The sequence below is a fragment of the Camelus ferus genome, chromosome 25 (genome assembly GCF_009834535.1).
Source record: "Camelus ferus isolate YT-003-E chromosome 25, BCGSAC_Cfer_1.0, whole genome shotgun sequence".
Lineage (NCBI taxonomy): Eukaryota > Metazoa > Chordata > Mammalia > Artiodactyla > Camelidae > Camelus > Camelus ferus.
In genome coordinates, this window is record NC_045720.1 from 16,837,120 (window position 1) to 16,859,803 (window position 22,684).

Consider the following 22,684-nt stretch of genomic DNA (forward strand, 5'->3'; position numbering starts at 1 on the left):
TTCTCTTGGTACCTGCCTTTCCAACTCTGCTAATGATGATAAACTGTTGCCTCAGGATCCAAGGCCAACCCTCTACACTGCATATGGGTTTACCACCGTCACCCTTGAACAACAGATCGTAATTAGAAAATATGAGTATCTGGTAGAGTGTATGAACTCACAGGTGTTGTTTTGATCCTGAGTGACGCCAACATCTAATTGACCAGCTTTCTGCGGGGCAGACCTCCTGGGAAATATGTAACAAAGCTAGTGATGGTTTTTTTAAAAAACTGAAGAAAGTAATTGCCACTTTGGCCATGCACTGCTGTGGCCCAGGTTTAGAGCCGAAGAGGTGGCCGTGACACGTGGAGGCAACAAGGAAGAAATTCCCCAACATCTCTGCCCTTTCACAGGCTCATTTCCTTATTCTGGTCTCCCACTGGCTAAACTCAGTGAGAAGCCAGCCAGATAGGGTGGTGGGGAAATGGAGCCCCCAAGGCTCAGCCTTGCAGGACACAGAGCAGAAAGCAGGGCAAGATGCAGGCAGATGGGCAGAGGGAAGATTATTTCAGTTTTTTTTATCGCCTCTATTCAGGCTCTGGAGATCCACTCAACTCATCGGAACCTGACTGGGATCAGAAGTATGGCTAAGAGAGAGCGGTGAATGGTCTCTCCCTCTGGGCAGTCTAAAAAAGTCAGGTTTTTTTCCAGTAATTTTCAAGGATAACATGGCTCTATGACTATGATATAAAGACATTACAAGAAAAATATGATACTGACCATGAGACTCATAAAAAATATTAAAGGCACCTTTTATTATGGTTTTATTCCCTTAACCACTAATGGTATAGGTACTGGATATGGGGTTAGTGGAGAATATTCCATCATAGGACAGCAAAAAGGCATTTGTAGAAAATTGCCCCTCCATAAGTACCCCTTTTAGAGCACACAGGACACGGTGATGCACTGTTCAGATTTCTCATTAGGAAGAAAGGTCTTAGTCTCCTGGTTGCTGGGAATGGTGTTGACAGACAGTTCTCAACTGTTAGTGTCCTCCAGGGATTGCCTTAGCTTGAAGAGAGATGCTCATCCAAGGTCAGTGACCTCTTTTCAGTCCCAGAACAGCCCACATCCAATGACTAATTAACACAGGCCTACAAAGGGCCAGCCCTCTCACTCCAAATAGGGGCAGTCCTGAAGGGCCACGTCCAGACCGCCCCTTAGAAGTGGCTCAGGCTCCCAGTGAGATGACATCTTAGCTTGATCTCCCTCTCTATGTAATCCTGCTTCTTTTTTTTTCCCTTCCAAGAGCACTCTCTAAGAAGAGTCCTAAATTCTAATCTCCACCTTGGACTCTCCTTCCCTAAAACCCAACCCACATCACAGAGAGCCCCTCAAATACAACAAGTACATTTCTCCGTATTGTTCAACGTGCCGTCTGCGGTAAAACAGCTAAACAAAGGGATTCTTCTGGGGCCGGTATTTCATTAGACTCTCTGCACATTGGTTTCCCTTTTCCAAGTTTCTAGTTTTGCTCTTGAAATGTACTTGAGAAAATTAATAGACCTGGATCTTTTCAAGCAAAACCCAAAGCACACTAAGTCTTATACCAGGAAACCAGAATAGAGGGCAGAAAGGAGAACCAGGGGCCAAGGCAAAAACCAATGAAGGACTTTAAAAAAAAAAAAAAACAAGCAGAAGAGCTATACATATAATAAAACCCGTTTTAACTCTAACAAAAGGGATGAAGAAGAATGTGACAAACACAGATTTACACGTGCAATGAAAAACACACTTAAAATGGATACCTGGTCTCCTGGACTTCTCGCACTGGAAATCTGCTTCTGTTAGCAATCAGAATCCTTTTCCTCTGGGGCAGCACCACAGCAGCACGCTGGATTCGTCATGGGTGCAGATTCCTTCCACGCTTTCTGAATTCTACCTTTGGAGGTCGTCATGGGCAGCGAAGTCAAGGGCCTTCTTTAGTGATTGACGGGAAAGGTCAGACCTGCCAAATGATAATAAAAGTGTATCATTTTCTGTGATAACAGAGTAGTAATAGCTAGCTTTTAAGTGTTATGCATGTGTAAGGCATTGTGCTAAATGCTGTAATAATATTTCATTTAAGGACAGAAAATAGGTGATGCTGAGAACTACAAATCATATATTGGGTTATGGGTATCAGAAAAAGGAAGACATCAAAGGGGAGCTAACGTGTTAAGGTGTCTGGGATGAACACTGCCCTAAATGCCTTTTCCTGTATGTTTCGGGCTAGGTCAGATCACAAGGGAGATTCTGTGAGTGATCTGCAGGGCAGTCCCTTCACAGCTCATGCGCATCATGGCTGATCTTCTTGTTGGCATGAGAAACTGCTCCACCTTTCCCTGAATCCTCCAACTTTGTTGTGGTCATCGCTCAGAGGTGGGCCGGAGCCTCCCACACATACATCTGGTTCAGACATTAAGACTACACACGCACCATCAGAGTGTGAAAAGGTCTGTTATTCACAGAATGACGTTTTCTGGGGAGAACAAGGCTCTCTCTCAAGAAGGCTGGAAAATGGCTTAAGGGAGTAAAGACATTTGCTTGGGGTTTTATGGTGCTTAGAGGGTAGCGCTGGAGTGATAGCTCCCATATGTAGGCTGAAACTTATGTGGTTTGAACTTCCTGCAAGTGCCAAAGAACGCAGTATCCAGGCTTTCTTATCGGCCTGCCCAGATGTGGGGCAGAGGGGAAGGGAGAGTGGTGAGCCTTAGAAGCTGTCAGCAGTAACAACAAAAATAGAATCAATCTCTTAGAAGCATCATTGACTAATGGATCAGGGATATGTGTTTTGCCCCATGACAAATGGCCTTGGCTTCTATAGAGTGTTCACACCACCAGGATCAGAGGTAACAAGAATGGACACCAACTCCATTCCTTCCTCATGGACTCCAGCTCAGGCTTGTGGGTTCCAGTTTCACCTTGCTTGACCCTACTTTATATTCATCTTCCCTTCTGGATTTCCAAACCTGTGGACTTCAAGCTCCAGCAGCAGGTACAAACACAACAATCTTAGAAGATTATGCTGTATAGCACAGGGAAATATATACAAGATCTTGTGGTAGCTCACAGCAAAAAAACAAAATGTAACAATGAATATATGTACATTCATGTATAAATGAAAAATTGTGCTCTACACTGGAATTTGACACAACATTGTAAAATGACTATAACTCAATAAAACAAGAATATCCAATAAAAAAAAAAAAGAATACTTAACCAGTTCTCCCCAATGCCAATGGCCAAGTCCCTAAAATAAATACATAAGCAGGTATGTGTATGTGTGTGTGTATGTGCATACACACTAGTGATTCTGCTTCTCTGAACTCTGACGGATACAGAAACTGAAAACCCCACTTATCTGGGAGATGGGAACATAAATCAAGAAAGGTTTGGCTTCTCTGACCATGTGATACTCCCGTTCAGTATGTTTAATGATTCTCAATGGGGCCCCAATAAGTACCCAGGTGTTTAAGGCCCCTGGACCTACATGTATACTCTGTACTGTAGCCCAGCTGAACTGCTGGCAGCTCTCTGACCAGAGAGCCATAGTCACATACCCAAAATGCAACAGTCTGGGAAGAAGGCCAAGCCCCAATCACCAGACGAAAGATTCCGGCCAATCGTACGCCGTTAACCATGGTGACCTTATTTGTATGGTAGCCTGTGTGGTCCTGTGGGGCAATCCTCCACCTTTATCAGCCTCATTTTGAGAAGCAAGAGACCATGTGTACAACTGGTGAGATTTTTTTCTTTTCAAAGACTCTATACACCGAGAGTGCCTTAATTATTACATATTTTTATTAGAAACCAGTTCTCAAGGCCTGCATCAGTGTACTTTCTAACTTTCAGATCTGCGTCTAACTGTGTCAGTCATGCCGTCTCCATGTGGATTAATTTCCTCCCTTTCACTCTTCTCTGACTCCCATTACTTAGCACAGTAAATGCCATAGTATTTTCCTACAACCTCCAATTTGTGCCAAGTGAAGATTTTTCATCCTTGCAGACAGAATTTAAAAGTGCCAGAATTTAACAGCATAAGTTCTTATCAAGGCAAATGATTATAGTCGTTTGTGTAATTTCTGTTGACAGTTTTCTTTAACTTCGGTCTCCACGTCATAAAAATTAATGTCTATAATTTGCTTTACGGTCCCACAGAGAGGGGCAGCCAAAGAGAGAGGAAAAATACCTGCTCTGTTAGGGGGTATGGCCAGAATTGATCATGTGAGTAAAAACCCAGAATAATTAATGCTACCAAGATGCAAAGAAAAGAAAATGGAATAAAAAAAAACCATTAAACAAATATACCAGGGGAGAAATATAAACTCTACAGAAGACAGGCCTGCTGATAAAAAGACAGAATCCTAAATTAATATGACTCTAAACTTAGCTGAATGATTGTAGTCATTTTTCAACTCCTGTTTACCAAGTCAAATTAGAAAAATAAACTTGCACAATAAGAATAATGGAGACACTGCAAAATAAGAATTGGCAAAATGCAGGTGGGGAGTACTTAGAGCAAATGCGAACATAAACATTTGGTCTGGATGATATGCATCCTAACATAATAACAAAATTAGCAAACATCTATTGAATTGTTTATAATTGTCTTTAAACAAAGCACTCAAGACGCACCACAAGATTAGAGGAAAACAGATGTGGTAACGTTTCACAGAGCAGGTGGGACCGGCTGAGCTAGCTATTGTAATTCAGAAACTCTACCTCAGCAATATAATGAAACAAATATAATAAGATGAAAAATCTTTAAACAGAACACAATGGGATCATAAGCAAAAGATAAGATGGGCTTACAAAGAAAATATCACATTAGGCTGAAGTCATAGATTTTTGCCAACAAATTAGAAAATCAATGACCGAAGGAAATGAAATAGACGTTTCATAACTGGCCTTTGGTAAAGCTTGTGGCAAAATCTTATAAAATTCTACTTGTTAAATTGGTTTGAATTGGCTTAGAAATGAATAGTCAAACCTGGACTGAAAATTGGTTGCCTCGTTGAAGGAATATGCCTAGAAGGCTCGGACAAGGGTGAGTATTTGTATGTTTTAATACTCCTAGATTTTCCTTCTTCTTTTCAAGACCTTGATGGAAATGAGGGTAAAGTTACAGATTCAGGCACTAGCCATATACAGATGTTAAACTTTACATTTTTAGACAACTAAGCAGTAGTGCATCCATTTGACAAATGCAGAAGTAGAGGGAAATGAAGGAATAGAGTGAAATGAAATATTTCTAATAAAGGCATTAAATACAAAATGCTGGCCATTTCTGATGGTATCTGTGTAAACAAATAGAGACAGGGCTTTTTTTTTTTTCTTTACTTGGTTGAGTTATCATCTGTACATCTTCTGGATTTAAAATAACTGGAATCTAAGACCTTGATTGTTGAATAACTTCCTCCCCCACCCCTTTTTATACTGCCTAGCTACCCTTCCCACTCTCTCACTTGAACATCCCCCTTGTCAACAGAAAAAGAGTTGTTAAGAAGCTACCTAAACCTTAATTGTGCAACAATTAAGGTAAGAGCCATGCTCACACAAACCAGGTGAAAATTAGAGCCTAGGAGTTCTCTCTCACAGGGCAGGTAGGAGCTGGTGAGGGACAAACTTGATCTGGCAGTATTACAGGGTGTGAATGGGATATTTGCTCACTGGGACACAAAAGTAATGAGCAAATAGTAGGATTCTGTAAGACGTCTAAAAACTAGGTCACCTAATCTGATACAGATGGTAGGAGAAACCATGAAAATGGATAAGCAAGGGGGCAAAGAGGCAGAGAGGAAGGCTTGAACTGGGTCTTAAAGGATAAGCAGGAGGTCATGTGGGATTTAGGAAAGAAGGCAGGGAAAGACTGTCTCAGGCGGGGAGACCCTGACATGTAAAGGCACAGAAGTAAGTGCATCCTGAGATTCAGAGCAGCTGCCAGGAATCTGGTATTTGACTGACTATACACCCAACACTTGCCCCGCCACAACAGCTTCCCACTTTGAGTAGCGCTCCATCATGCAAAGGCTAATGGTGAGGGTCCCTATTAGGGCCCACAAGACCTGCACGGTCTGGCCCATTTCTAATTCTGCTGCTTCCCTGCTGTATCCTGTTGGGAGATAATCATAGGTCACTAGAATTCCTGCACTTCTTGCAAGCAGAGGTATTAACTACCCACTGTTCCAGTCTCTCTTGTCAAGGGTGATGGTATCGGGGACTGTCCTGGAAGTTGTCTCCCTCGGGGGCAGTAGGCAGGTTACTGTCCAGTGTAATAAAGACAGTTATCTCCCTCCAGATCAAAGGTCAGACAGGTCTATTCCCTGTTTTAAAATATTTGGGTTCCCAAAGCTCTGGATTCCTCAATGGTGACACAAACTCACTATGTGTTCAGCTCCATCTGGGCCTCTCCACATTGCCTGCATGAGACTTTGGTGGTGGGTGTGAACTGATGCAAACAGGAAGCTCCTGCTATTTGTTGTGTCAGTAGTAATAGAATCTTTGGTCTCTGAACATGGAATCTTTCATCTCCTGTCGATCTCCATAAATTGGTGGCAGGCTAACTTGTTTGGATAAGTCTGGAGTAAAATCTCAGACCCATCAACATTTTGACACACCCTCACTTTCTGAACTCTAGTCACATTCAGCATCATTAGACATCAGAAAAAAATGCAAATGAAGCCCACAAAGAGCTATCACTGCATACCTATCAGAATGGCTAAAGTAAGAAACAATGACTGCACCAAATGCTGCAAGAATGAGGAGACACCAAATCATTCCACCTTTGAAGATAGGAATATAAAGTCATACAGTCACTCTAGAAACAGTAAACCTGTTTCTTCAAAACCTAAACATGTAATTACTGTATAAGTCATGCATTCCACTCTTGAGCATTTAGGCCGGAGAAATGAAAACTATTTTCTCACGAAAACCAGTACACGAATGTATATACCAGTTTTATTCATGATATCCCAAAACTGGAAACAGGCTACATGTCTTCATTAGGGGAATGGTTAATAAAATTGGGGGATATCCATACCATGAAATACTACTCAGTTCTAAAAAGGAATGAACTATTGTTATATGCCATGACTTGGAGGAATCTCAAAAAAATTATAAGTGAAAAAGAACCAATCCCAAAAGGTTATATACATATTGTATGAGTCCTCTTATAAAACATTTTTAAATGATAAAAATTTTAGAAATGGAAAACAGATGAATGGTTTCCAGGAGTTGGAGACAGAACGGGAGGGCAGGAGGCAGGCGGATTTTATTATGAAAGGGTGGCATAAGGGATCTCTGTAGTGATAAACGTGTTCAGTATCTTGACTGTGGTGGTAGATACATGAACCTATACACGTGATAAAATGATACAGAATTAAATACACACACAGAAATGAGCACAAGTAAGAATGGAGAATTATGAATGAGGTCAGTGGATTTCATCAGTGTCAATGTCTTATTTGTGACATTGAGCTATAGTTTTATATGATGTCGCTATTGGGGAAACTAAGGAAAGAGTACATGTGATTTCTTTATTATTTCTTATAACTCTTTAAATCTAAGGTTATCTCTATAAAAATTTCAATTAAAAACTTCTGGGACATGCCAAGGAGACCTTCTTTGCATAAGGAAGGAAATCTATCAAAGAGTATTTAAAGGCAGAAACAGAAAAAGCTGAGTCATTTCCTGTTGACATCACTTCAGGTCTAACCAGTTTCATATACTGCTACAGCATCACATAATTGCACATTTGTTTTCATGGACTTTGATGAATGCCTCTTGCCTTATTGGACTGTAAGCTTCTTTACAGCAGGACCACGTCTGGTTTGCTCTAGGGTCTGGCAGATGTTAAGTTACCAAATATTATTTAGTAAGTTAATAAAGGACATTTCAAGAGATGATGTTGAAAAAAAAAAGACTTTACAATCTTGAATAGAGTATTTTAAGCAGTGATAATGTCACAGAAATTGCCAGGACAACAGTGGAACAAGTGCACCCAGATGTCAGACTGATCAGGGGTCACATTGCGCTTCTGCCATTTATCTGAAAGGTGACCAGGCAAGTTGCATGGCTCTCTAAGTCTCGACTTCCTCATCTCTGCAGCATGAAGGTATTAGTGACAGCCATCCTTGAGGACTATCATGAGAACTGAGATTATATATGGGAAGCACAGGACTTGGAACACAGAAGGTGCTCAATGAATGCAGTGGCATCCTCTACTAAAATTACTAATACAACTATAGAAATTATAAAACCCATTGTTCCAATCGAAAAAAGGAGACACTGACCAGAGGGTTTCAGGGTGATAAAAATTATTTTCCAACAAGACTTTTAATAGTAAGTACTCTATATGTCTATTTTTCTATTGGGAGATAAAAATAATAAAGTGATTAAATAAAATATTTTAAAATTTTTCATTTTCATCAAGATATATCACATTCTGGACCACAAAATATGTCTTAACAAATTTAAAAGACTAGAAATCAAATAAAGTATGTTCTCGTCCTACACTGGAATTAAAATACAAGTCCAAGAACAGAAAGGGACCTGAAAAATTCCCAAAATATTTGAAGATTAAACAACACACTTACAAATGACACATGGATCAAAGAAGAAGTTACAAGAGAAATGAAAAAGTATTTTGAACTCAATGAGCACAACTAAAGAGCAAAGGCAATGCAATGGAGAAAAGATAGTCTTTTCAAAAGTGATGCTGGAAAGATTTAATGTCCACATGCAAATAAAATAAAACAAAACAAAAAACCCTATATACACAGATCTTACATCTTTCAAAAAGTTAACTCAAAATGGACTGTAACCTTACATGTAAAATGCAAAACTATAAAGCTTCTAGAAAAGAGCAAACCAAAATCTAGCAATGTGGTGAGGAGTTTCTCCTTCTCTTTAATTGATTAAATATTGATTATTACAATATTATAGCTATTATTAGTGTCTCTTCTAGTGTCAATAGAATGCTTAATGGATGTTAAGGGCTATGCTAAGCATTTCAAAACAAGCACTTCAGTTGAATCCTCACAACAACTCCATTAGGTGGGTATTATTACAGCTGACTTTTGAACAACATGGGGGTGGGGCGTGGACCATCCACACAGGTGGAAATCAGCCTGTAACTTGACAGCCCGCCTTCAGTATGCGTGGATCCACATACTGGGATTCAACCAACCACAGACCATGTAGTACTGTAGTCTGTATTTAGTGAAAAAAATCCACATATAAGTGGACCTGCCCAGTTCAAACCCTTGTTGTTCAAGGGTCCACTGTACTATGCTTCCCACGTTACTGGCAGCAAATGTGAAGCCTTAAGTAAATTGCTGTGGTCATATTGCTAGTAAGTGGTTCTAACTTCCAAAACGTTTGACTCCAGAAATCAACATTCATAGCACTTTTCTGTATTTGCAAATGTCACCTGCGGCAGCTTACAACCTCCAGGTATTAACACACAACAAAACAAAACACCCACAAGAGTAAACAAATGAATAAATGCCAAGCCAGCAGAGCAGCCAGCCAGTTGAGTTAAGTGACCTTGAATTCCCATGCATTTCTCCAAATGCACCCACCAGCTTTTTACCATTGTATAGACTGCTGGCCCCTACTGTGATCCCATTACAAGACTTCTGTGATGTCAACCATGCTCCCTACCACTCGCTCATATTCCATTCATCTTATAAAAACTGAGAGGAGGGAGGGGATGCTACTGTACCTTAGAGATCGAAGAAATCCTAAAGGTAGTTCAGCTGACCCTTGAACGAGGCTTGAACTGCCCAGCTCCTCTCGAGTGAATACTGCCTACAACACGATCGGGGTTGGCTAAATCCGCGGATTCGAAACTGCAGATTCGGAGGAACTGCAGGTAGAAAGAAACCTCCAATGCAGAGGAACCCCAGGTATGGAGGAACCACGGACAGGAAACAGTCCTGGATTCAAGGGCAGACTACAAATTATACAAGAATTGTCGACTGCTCCGAGGGTCGGCGAGCCTAACCCCAGCGTTGATCAAGGGTCAACTGTGAATTTAAACAAATGCTGCATTCCTAGGAAAATTAGCTTACAAAAGCTCCATCCTAGATATCTTTTCCCTTAAGGGGAGGAAGAGTCTGAACAAAGAAGGGAAGTAATGCCCCTAAGAAGCCAGTTAATCCTTCATTTTGTTTAAAAAGTCATGCATTTACCTCTCTGCTTAAAGAAGAAGCCTCCTGCACTTGTCAGGCAAGGGCTGTGACTGACGGGATAGCAATCAACCTGTTTGTGAAATCTCACAGCGCTCTCCCAGCATTTAAGAAAGGCAGAAAGCTCATCGGAGGCTACACTGGATACTCCCTTGCAGGTTAAAGTTGGAAAACTTCGAGGAAAATATTTCAAACTCTTCCTGATGTAAAAGTCAGCACCAATGCTGACTTTTAATATGGAAAAACATAAATCCCTAGAATAAATCCGTTTGGGATGGATGGGCCATGTGAATGGAAGATGGAAAATGCATAAATAATATTGAGTTGAAAAAGTGACCACATTTTCTAACTTTGAAAGTGCAACAGAATGTTAAGCCAAGTGACAAACTCTATTATGACTTTTTTTTCCCCATCAGTCTTACCTAATTTCAGTTCTAAAGACTCTCCCAGGAAAGGAAGGCGCAACTTCTGTTATCAGGGTTCAGATTTCAATAGTTATGAGCTCCGCCTTATTGATTGTGTCAGTTGAGGTCTCTCTGTCCTTGGTGTTTTGTCCTCTGATTTTCCCAGGATTGAAATGTGTGTTAAAAACCTCCTGTATTAGTGGGTCTCTATTTCTCATCTTCAGCAGTTTCCGCTTTTTGAAAGTTGTTGTGTTATTGGAGGACTAGGTAATAATAACTTCTGCATCTTTTTTTTTTTTGTGGTTTTCAGCCATTAATATTATAAAATACCCTTTTAAATTTATTTTAATATTTTTAGTCTTCTTTCTTGCCTATATCAAGACCTCCCCTTTTTAAATTGCAACTGCCTAGCCTTTTATTTTTAACCTTTGACATCATTTAATTTTAGCTATGTCCCTTTTAAACAGTGGAGAGCCAGATTTTGCTTTTGGGGACAAACTGAAAATTCTTTTTTTTTTTTTTTTTGTAATAAGTGAAGTAAGCCTATTATGGTTGTTGGTATGATATATATGCTTGATCTCTGTTCTGTCTTACTGTTTTATGGTATTTTTATTGAATATAGAAAGTTGATCACTATGTGGACAGTTTTCTTGCCCCTTTCCTTTTTTGAGATGCATACTAAAGTATTTGATAGTAAAATGATATAATGTCTGAGATTTTCTTTAAAGTACTTCAGTCACAAAAATGATGGTGGCGGGAGGATGGATAATAAGTACAGACAATGCTGATGGTTACTGAAGCTGGATATTGGGGGTCATCGTAGTTCCCCCTTTATGTATGTTTGGAAATTTTTGCTTTCAAAAGTGTTTTCCTTTTTAAACAGTTATTTAAAAAGAATTTCATCTTTTCATGTGCTACAAAGTTTGCATGTTTTTCTATTTACTTTCATAATAAGCCGAGTTCTAGCTTCATGAACATAGACTTGAAATAATTAAAACTTAAGAGCTTCATAAAAAGAAGTGTTAGTCTCTAAATCAAATAAAGACCTTCTCTATTGCCTCAAGCACTGCAGTAAATTATACATACTGTAAATGAGCACAGCCTCTTTTAAACTTACAAGAAACAATTTTGTCTTTGTGAGAGTTTTATAACTACATCCAACAGCCTATAAAAAGCCTGTCTTGATGCGGTTCCCATGGTGACAGGACATAATATATGTGTCCATTAAATTTGGAAACGTAATGAAGTGTAATAAAAATCTACTTCAGAAAAATACACTTCTCAGCATATTTTTATTAATTAAAATATTGCATTGAGCATTTTTCATGTCTGCATGCCTGACAGCAAATAAAAGCTTTGCCACAGATTAACTGTGACTTTTGAGTTCCATCCAATATTAATTGGTACAAAATAGGAAAGGCATTTTTGCAGAGAAAAATATTTTGACTGGTGGCCCAGAATGATTAATGGGTAAACAGTTATGCTTCCTGAACTGTGCACATACCATTTCAAATGCCAACAGCAATAAGGATTTTAACATTTGTGTCTACAGGGGTAGGAACAGACTAGAAAGTGGGTATCTTTAATCCTTGGGGAAGAAATTCCTGATTGCTGACTCCCTACCCCAGCCTTGCAGAGTGTATGACTGTTTTACCTGCCAGGGAGGCACGGTATCATAAACACAGTTTAAGAAAACCCTGCATAAATTTAACTAACAACAACAAAAACAGAGACCACAAAACCACCTTAGTGGACCACTAGAGGCACAGAAATTGAAAAAAAAATTGGGGGCAGGGGAGAGGGAAACAAAGAGTAATAAACCAAATCACTCTCGTTTTCCACTTTGGATAGTTAAAATTTGAAGCAGGAGAGGAGGAGAGGAAGGGATCTTATTCTCAGGATGATTACCCAGACATCTTCAGATGAGGAATAGAAAACTCTCAACTGCTTCTGCCTGAGCTCCTCTCTGGGTTGTCCTCCCAAATTACCAGTATCTCAATGGTTTTGACGTATTTGAAATCACATGGAAAACAACGGGGGAAAGTGTGCATAGCTTCTGCCAAATCCTGAAGAGCATGAATTGCCGTTCATATATTAAATTAATCTGAGAGATATTTGCCTTTTGAGTTCTTGGATAATTGTGATGTAAGAATTATAAGATTCTTGACTGTCCTGGTTGCTGTTCTATGAAATACTCAATAGATTAAACCACACTGAGCAACTATTCAACTGAAGAACTAATGAGTTCGACTCACTAAGTCATAAACTCTCTCTCCTAAACTTAAAAAAAAAAGAATTTTTATAGAATTCCCATCACTTAACCACACCTTAACACCCTAGTCTCATTTTTTGGAATTATGGAAAATACCTGAAAATACCAATTCCCAGCACCATACTCAAAAATGAAAGCAAATGCTCAGTCACAATATTTGAATGGAACCCATCACTGAGGGCAGAATATCAATATTATTTTACTATCAGATGGTACAGATTTGCCTAGCCATCGTAGTGAAAAAGCAATCGATGGCAATTTACAAACATTTGGAAGTTCTCCAAAACATACTTTTTTTTTCCTACTGGCTCAGAAGGTTTTTTTGAAAGTAGGGAACTCTAGGAGTTCCACACATATCAAAGCAAACAGGGAAAGCAAAGAAAGTGAGGAAACTGAAGGTCTTCCCAATCTGGAGGCTCCTGGGGCCATGCAGCAAAGCCAATTGCCAACAACTCCTCTTCACTGGCTGAGGCAGGGTATATAAGCACACTCTGTTCACTAACCACATGGAGTGATTCTCTACCAAAATACACGAGAGGGCTCCTGGAGGGTAAGGACTCCAGTCAGGCTTCCCTGATTTCCAACAAGTCCAACTCCTGTCTGTTCCAGAGTTTCTCTTAAGGGCTCCCCCAGCCCCTAACGCTTCATTTCACACTGAAACACTTATCAGACTATCTTTAATGATCTCCTTGTCCGTGACTGCCCATCCACCAGACTGTGAGTCCCTTGATAGTGGGAAATGAATCTTACTCTCCTCAGCATTCCACCCTCAATGAATATTTAACCGCAAGTGTTGATTTCTATAGATGGAAAAAGTCTCTGACTCTTTGCAAAATATCCTTACCCATAAGCACACGGAGCCTGTCACATACACAATGGCACACTCCATCGTTTGCTACTCTGGATCACATTGTCTGGATAGCAGACACATGAGGGTGCTTACTTTCTTCTCTGTATCTGTTTGACTATTTGAAATGTTGCTGAATTGCTAAATCTGAATATGGAAAAAGATTTTATATACGTAGTCACTAGCTCTGCGTATTCATACCCATTTATCTATTCATTCATTCATAGCATATTTTTTGTGCACCTAGAAAGTACTAGGTTTGTTGTAGGCCCTGGACAAGGAGCCATGAACAAAAGAGAAACATCCTTTACATTTACGGAACTTACATTCTACAGTGCTTGCGGAGAGACAATAAATTAGTAAATGAATAAAGATACCAGGCAATCTCAGGTCACAATAAGTGCTTCCAGAGGAAATAAACCAGATGACGTAATAGAGTGACTGGAAGGAGAGAGGGGCTATGTTCGTAGGTGGGTAGGAAAGGCTTCTTTGGGGCGGTAACTTTGACAAGGGTAAGTGTGGAAGAGTGAGTAAAGGATATGGGGTTACATATGAGGTCAGAGAGTGGGCTGGGGTGAGATCATTCAGGGCCTTAATGGATGCTGCAAGGAATTCAGATTTTATGACAGTGCCATGAGAAACAACTGGGATGTTAGAAGGAGGGAAGTGATAAGATCTTATTTTTAGGAAAGACCACTATGGCTGTTGGGTAGACAACGGAATGTGGCCTGCCAAGGGAATCCTTTAGGAAGACTGGGCTACGTTTAGTCTAATGGTTCTCATTCAGGGGCAGTTTTGCCTCCCTAAGACACTTGGCAATATCTAGAAACATTTTTTGGTTATTGTAACTAGGGGAGAGGGGTGCTTCTGGCATCGGGTGAACAGAGGCCATGGATGCTGCTAAAAGTCCTACAACACACAGGACAGCCCTTCTCAACAAAGAGTTACTCATCCATTGATGCCAAGGTTGAGAAACCCTGATTTACTCCATGCAGATCTGCTCTTTGACTTCTGGACTGCCTGATAGAAGAAACGGAAAAAAACAAGTTCTACAAATTCTAAGGGGTGTGTGTTCATGAGAAGCAAAGAAGCAAACTATGGAAAGAAAAGAACAAATGAAAAGAAGCTGTAAGGCTAGACTTAGTCACTCCAAACATGGAGTCACCTTTTGTCCCAAAAGCAAAGACGCTTTGCTCTTAAGACCAGCTGAACTCCCTTTAATTTCTTACTGCACCCTTGACATGGTGACCTTATTAATAAAAAATGACTGTGCATTTTTTATTTTCCTTTAATTAAACTAAATAGCACTCCATTTAACATTGCATTGTATTAACACTTAGAAGTCCTTGGTGAATGACATTCCTTGTCCTCGGATGTGTCTTCTTTTCAATAAGTTGACAATTTGCCTTCAGAAATTTGAGCATTTTATTAATTAATGATGGAGATTAAAATTTTTTTTCCCTGACAACACCTGGACCTTTTCCATTAATATTCTAAAAACAGAGACAGCATTCCACAACGGACAGCACTGTCAGACATGCTGATCTAGGTTAAGGCGGCTTTTCCTTTTTCATGCCGAGATTGACGCAACGGGATTCTCCCCAAAAATTATTAAGCTGAGTCTCAAAGAAGGTTTCACACTCAAAGGGAGCCCGTGGGATGCTGTTACTACTCTTTGAAGGACACTTGACTTTCACTGAACATCTGCTCTGCTTAATGTACCTCTACTAAATGTGAGCACCTGAACTGAATATGTTAACTAAGGAAGGCAGCCAGCAAGAGCCCATTTGGAAAACCCCAGTACCTCTTCCAGGAGGCTAAATACAGTTGACCCTTGAACAACATGGTTTCGAACTGCGAGGGTCCACTTAATCGCAATTTTTTTTTTCCATTGAATACATATAGTACAACACAGCTGTACTGCAGCTGGTTGAATCCAGGGATGTGGAACCCTGGATACAAAGAACAGAGGGTCCACTATAAGATTTAAGTATTCTGGCATTTTGCTCTCTGTTGCGGGTCCTAGAACAAATCCCTAGGGGGTACCAAGGGAGGTACAGCTTCGATACCCAAAAGAAAATCTTTTAAAATAGGTTTTTAGGAGTTTCCCTTAAAGTCTGTATTTTTGTATGGTCACACTGTATTTTTGTATGTATTGTGAAAATCAACAATAATTAATCGAAAAACAAAGATTACGTCTTCATTTAAGAATGTGAAATTAGACATACTAGAATAAGTAACATTGTAATATGATGCAATGTATAGGCAGACAAATATATTTAACAATGAAAGTACAAGTTAACACCAGTGAGGGTGGCAGGATGGGGACTCTCATGAGCTATTAGGGGAGCAGAGTTTTATAAATCATTACAACCTTTCACAGAAGTACCTCCAAACAACTTTTTAAAAAGTTCGTGCCTTATGATCTGATAACTACCCTCTATCTTTAGTGAGTGATTAGAGAAAAACACAAAGATGTATGAGTAAAGATTCTTGTTGCAGGATTAAAATAATAGCGTTAAATGGTAAAACAGGAATTTGTTAAACGAATTATAGTTAACCTAAAATATGAAATATTAATAAGTCATTAAAAACCAAGTTTTCAGGAAAACTTTCAAGATACCGTTCACTAGTGTATCCCTAGAACTTAAAATAATTACCTGGAACATGATACTAAGCCCTCTAATTATTTGTCAAATGAAAGAATATACAATTGAATGAAAGAGGATACAAATCATTTTTTTAGCATGATCCAAATTCTCTTGTAAGTATAATTTAGACAGATGGATAGACCCTTCCTTACCTATGCATAGAAAAAGATCTGAAAGGAAACATTCAGAATTATTTACAATTACTTTTGGGTGGTGGGTTTGTGCATTGTTTTTATGCTCTTTACTTCTTCCTTTACTTTAAAAATCTGCAATAAATATCAATCAGTTCTGTAATCAAAAACAGTGAACTTTTTAAGTGACAAAAGGTATGTGTACATTAGAAACATAAGTCACTGTTCCTTGTGGTGGTGTTTCCTGCTGGTCTTGTCTTCTTTTCCCAGTTGGAGCTCCTGAGGGTTTATGGGATTAAGCAATCAACTTAGTGGAACAAACATTTGTGGACACCCTGTTAAGTGTCTGCCATGGATCTGGGGAGACAGGAATGAACAGTACATTTCCCACTCTCGAGGGTATTACAGGAAATATAAAGCTATATCATTTAGTTAGGTGTTTAATGTAAAGATAATGCGGTTAAGAGAAAACTAATGAAACCTTTCATCTAGAGCTAGTATCATAATGGAAGTAAGTGAGCTTGGCCACCAGGGAAGCAGAGAGCAAGAGTGTCTTCACTAACCTCTTTGGGGGTGATGAGAAGGAGGAGTTAAAGTCATAGGGGAAATGCAATGAGAATACACAGTTACAGCCGCCAAGAAAAGAACAGGAGGGTAGGAGTAGGCCACACTGGCTTGCTGCCAAGAAACCAAATAGGACACCACCTGAGATGTGGCATGAACAGCATGAGTAGCTTTGCTTTTTGGTGTGTATTCTAGTCACATCTTCATTTCCACCCAGGGAGAAATGATAAATGACACATCTACTGCCTCCTCCAGCCTCAAGGCCAATTTTCCAGCCCCTCCATCTAATTCTCATTTGTGAATAAAACTCCCCTTTCTTGCCTATAGCTCCACAACCTGGATCACTCCATTCCCCACCCTTTTCACATCCCAAATCCCCCAGCCCTCCTCCCCGCCAAAGAAATACATTCTATAATGCTTTCAAGATTTTAAGACAGAGAAAAGCATTTTAAGACAAGGAATCAATGACTTAAGTAGCAGAGGGAGTCCATTTAAAGGAGATTTAAGTCACTGGTAAGATGGTAACTTTCAAACAAGACCAGTAGCCGCCCCCCCCCCCCCCCCCCCCCCCCCGCTTGGCACGGAAGATGGAGAGCCTTAATAGGAGACCCCTTGTGTTAACAAAGGAAATAGCTCCAGGGAAAAGTATCTCCAGTGAGGTTCATACCAACGTGTTCTTTATTCAACAGCCACACAGACATAATAATTACCAATAAAAGACCAAAAAAACTTAGTGAATTTTGCTGTGTAATGTATAGATGAGCAGCTAGGGTGGGAATTTCTTTTTTAAACACAAGAGTTCAGAAACAAATCAACAAAACACAAAGCACCATAACCAATGTGTAGACCAGAGAATCTTAGTTTCAGGGGGTAATAGCTGTTATAAAAAATGAGGATCCTGGTTAAAAATACTGGGAAACACTAGGTAAGACAAGTGTCTCTACCGTTGCCTTTAACGTGTCAAGGTCAATTGAAGTTCTCCTAGAGTATGATGAGATATGTAACATTTCCCAAGTTTATTAGACCACAGAATCTCTTTGTGTAGATTATTTTGCAAGTCTAGAGCTTTCTTAGGGAGGATATCTTAAAACCCATAGAACTGGATTAAAATTTTCAATTACAGAATCATGTTTTTTTTTAACATTTTTTATTGATTTATAATCATTTTACAATGTTGTGTCAAATTCCAGTGTAGAGCACAATTTTTCAGTTATACATGAACATATATATATATATTCATTGTCACATTTTTTTCTCTGTGAGCTACCATAAGATCTTGTATATATTTCCCTGTGCTTTACAGTATAATCTTGTTTATCTATTCTACAATTTTGAAGTCCCAGTCTATCTCTTCCCATACAGAATCATGTTAAAGGTGATCTCTAATCTCAGAAGTAATTTTAGAACTGCTGTTCTCAATTGTGTCTGCACATTAAAATCACCTGAGAAAAATTTATAAGTCCCAATGCCCAAGCCTTACCCAAGATCAGTCAATTCATAATCCCTGGAGCTAGGACCCAGGCATCAGTAGTTTGTAAAGTTCCTGAGGGGGCTGCAACTGGCAGCCAAGTTGACAGCCACTGCCAGTAAGTCTCCCACCAATGAAGGAAGGTCTTCTTTAGCATCCTTGATATCTTGTTGTGCTAGCTAGCATAATAACAGGGAAACTCTGTACCCCCAAGAGATAGTGAAACAAACACTCCTTTGCTATGTTAAACAGAAGATGAAGCATATTGTGTCCAAGATAACATTTATCTCAGTAATATCTTACGTTGCTAAAACTGTAGGGTTGTGCTACGTTCCTATCTTCCATCAGTAAGTGAGCGGCCCATGTTCTTCCCTTATTAGTTTGAACGTAGTGTTCCAGATAAAACTCGCACACAAGGAAAACACAGCTTCATATTTATTAATAAAGTCCTAACAGCAAATATTGAAAAGCAGATATGTAGACAGAGAGTGCAGAATATTAACTGTGACATGTAATATTTAAGGGCAGAAATTTTTTATTAATATTTATATACCTAATATGTACAATCTAAAAAGCTAAATAGCAGAGGTGTTTTTTGCATTATGTAGACATAGGCCCAGTGAATCTAACCAGTCTCCACAGCACAGAGTGAGACTGTCTTGGAGGAAAGAGCTGACATAGTCTTCTTTGCCACTCTTTGCATTGGTAGGAACCTTAATTAGTTTTATCTCTAGTTCTCCCAAGTACTGCTTTGCTTCTTCTCAATGAGTTACTTGGAACCCGTAGGAGGTCATAAAGCACTGCTTTCAGTTGAATAGTTAAAATTAAAAGACTTGAACTCCAGGGACTGGGGCCACATAAACAACCTTGAAAAAGAAAGACCTCGGATTGAATCTACCAAAAAAACAATCCACAAATGCCATCCCCAAAAGCACCTTCCCTGCTTTGGGGCGAGTCAACAGGTCATTCTTTTGAAATGTATAACAGTTTAATCCCTTAGCTACTCAAGGAGCTCATGTTTTAAAAACAAGACAACAGGCCCAAAATGGAGTCATTCATGCTAAGACCTACATCACCAAATCACAACTTAATTATACTTTTGGCTCCCCCAGAAATGGAATCTTAAACCAGTCAATCAGGAATCACCTGATCTGCATTAGGTAACCTGTCTGATAGACACCTGCCAGACCCTCCAAAAAAGTGACCTGACAATAACAAACTCACTTTTTTGTCTACTGTAACTTTCTTGTTCCCACTTCCTTTTGACTATAAAGGTCTTTCATTTTGTACAGCTCTTTGGAGATCCTTTTTATCTGTTAGACTAGATGCCACCTGACTCATGAATCACTTGAATAAAGCCAAGATCTTTAAAATTTACTCAACTAGATTTTGTTTTTTAACACATGAAAACTTGCATCAAAGAAAACAAATGCCCAGTGCTTTATCTTTAAAATCGAAAAGGCTTATGACAAGGTAGTTTCATTATTTATTTGAATAATAAAATAGAGCTCAATTTTAACCTGACTTGCTAAAACCAGCTATCTGATCTTAGAGTCACTAATCTTTATTTCCTTCATAATCCAGTTTCCTTTATTTGTATTGCTAATGCCTGTTTTGATTAAAGAATTAGGGATAGAAATGAAGAGATGATCATGCTGTATAATTAGATATGTAGATTTGGAGCTTTTTTGCTTTTAAATGCAGTGTATTCAAAGAGCCAGATCTTGGTACTAGATAATCTGTGAAATTATATATTGCATCGATAATGTGCTGGGATAGTAAAGGAGCTAAGAAATTCAGGATTATCCCATGTCCAATGGATAGTGGTCCATAAACATACCAAATGAATCTAAGTAGGCCTTTGAAAAGTCCAATTTATTGAATTAAGTATAAGTTTTAATACCCCAATAAAAGATCCCTGAAAGATAAACATTGCAAGTTATATTGCTCAGTTAATTCACTGAATTTTATCTCTCTAGAAAAAAATAAATATTATAATTCTTTTTCATGACAATTTTGTATCCAACTTAAATGATACTCCTTCATGAACCTGAAAGTTTCTGTAATAATGAAGTAAAGTTATCTGCTATTTCCAATACAGTTTGTTAGGTGTTTTGAAACTGAAATGAAAAGAGGGCCTAAGGGAATGTGTAGCGCTTATGCTAAAGAAGAGGAAATGCAGGGAAAGAAGCTGAGAGGATCTGGGAATTTATGTCTATGTTTAATTTTGTGGTTGGGCTGCTGTCATACAGAAGAGGAATTAGACTTTCTCTGATGCTGCTGAGGGCTAGGGACCAAATAGAGTTAGGTTGTAAAACAACATAAGGAAATATTTTCAAGCAGTCAAAATTATTTCAAGATGGAAAATCCCCAAAAGGAAGTGAGTCTTTCATTAATAAAAGCAATCAAGTCTAGGCTTGATGAAATACAAGCAGAGATATTGAAGAAGAGGTCTGCTATTGTTTTCAAAGGGGAAAGGGAGGGGATGGATAAATTGGAGGTTGAGGATTAATAGACACACACTACTGTATATAAAATAGATAAACAACAAGGACCTACTGTAAAACACAGGGACCTATATTCAATTTCTTGTAATAGCATATAATCGAAAAGAATCTGAAAAAAAAAATGTGTATGTATATGTATACCGGAATCACTTTGCTGTATACCTGAACATTTTAAATCAATTACACTTCAATCAAAAATTAAAAAAAAAAAAAAAAAAGAAAGAAAGAAGAGGTCTGGCATCAGAACCAGGAGTCAAATTTTAAAGTCTTCTTCTACCCTGAGAGCCTAGAATTTTCTGAAATTAATTAGTTAATTAGAGATTATGAAAAATCAAGGAATTTAGTTTAGATAAATCATTTGAAATATCAGAAATCAGAATTGATCTAAAATAAAACTTTTAACCCAAGGTATAGCCACAGAGAAACACACAAATTATTGTAATTAAATCATTCTTTATTAAAGATCTGAGAACTATAGTCATATTTTTCTATATAACATATTTTTTGAAAAACTGTATAAGAGTGGCCTTTTTATATTTCACATTAAAAACAGAAATAGACTCATAGACATAGAATACAAACTTGCGGTTGCCAAGGGGGAAGGGGGTGGGAAGGGACAGACCAGGATTTCAAAATTGTAGAATAAATAAATAAGATTATACTGTATAGCACAGGGAAATATATACAAAATCTTATGGTAGCTCACAGAGAAAAAAAATGTGACAATGAATATATATATGTTCATGTATAACTGAAAAATTGTGCTCTACACTGGAATTTGACACAACATTGTAAAATGATTATAAATCAATAAAAAATGTTAAGAAAAAAAAAAAAAAAACTATAAACTATTACACACCCACATGATTTTGGTTGCCATCCGTAGAGTCTGAGGTCATAGATGATTTTTACTTTCTTCCTATTGCTTATGTTAATATATGTTTTCTTAAAAAGGAGATGGTTAACTGAGAAATACATTTTAGTAAAATATTAGAGGCATGTTTTGTCTACATTTACAGAATAAAGTTTAAACCTGAGATACTTAGATAATTTTTCATCAAAGCCTCCCTTTAACTTCAATTGTCTAGATATGGTAAAAAAAATTAAGTACTTTAATTATAGTGCAGAAACAGCCTACGTATTCCATCATCTGAAAGAAAGCTCATACAAATTAATAAAACTAGCATTCTGGACATTTTTTACTTAAAGTGAGAGAACATTGGCTGAGTATCTTTCACAATATGATTGTGTACTAAGGAATATTTTAAATCTTACAATATTTTAGTTTAAAATTATATCATTGTCAATAATTACTTAAGAGTTATAATCTCAACAGCTATACTGGTTATGGGGGCAGAAAAAGTAGCAAGATTTAATTCTGGTAAGATTAAGCATTTTACCAAGCTATAGCGTAATAGTCAAAATTAAGGCAATAACCACATGGTATAAGTTCAAGGGAAAAATATGATTTATTCTGCTGCTCCCTGCTAATACCATGCAAGAGAACTTATGAAAAAATTCATATTATTTCTGTGTACCTACCTTTGTGTACTTCATTTTTAAATCACAGCTGCCTTCATTTAAGTGCTATGAAAGTTAAAGACGGCACAGAAGGCCTTTCAAAGGAAT

General features: G+C 38.4%; 1 protein-coding gene across 5 annotated transcripts in view; it reads right to left on the minus strand.

Moving 5' to 3' along the window:
• The window catches only part of COLEC10 (collectin subfamily member 10), a 397,848-nt gene that overhangs the window by 331,842 nt on the left and 43,322 nt on the right, over window positions 1-22,684 (minus strand). For all 5 annotated transcript variants that reach the window (XM_032468090.1, XM_032468089.1, XM_032468088.1 and 2 more), the window contains exon 3: window positions 1,788-1,987. The gene's annotated coding sequence lies outside the window, so the exon portion shown is untranslated. The remainder of the gene's footprint in view (window positions 1-1,787; window positions 1,988-22,684) is intronic.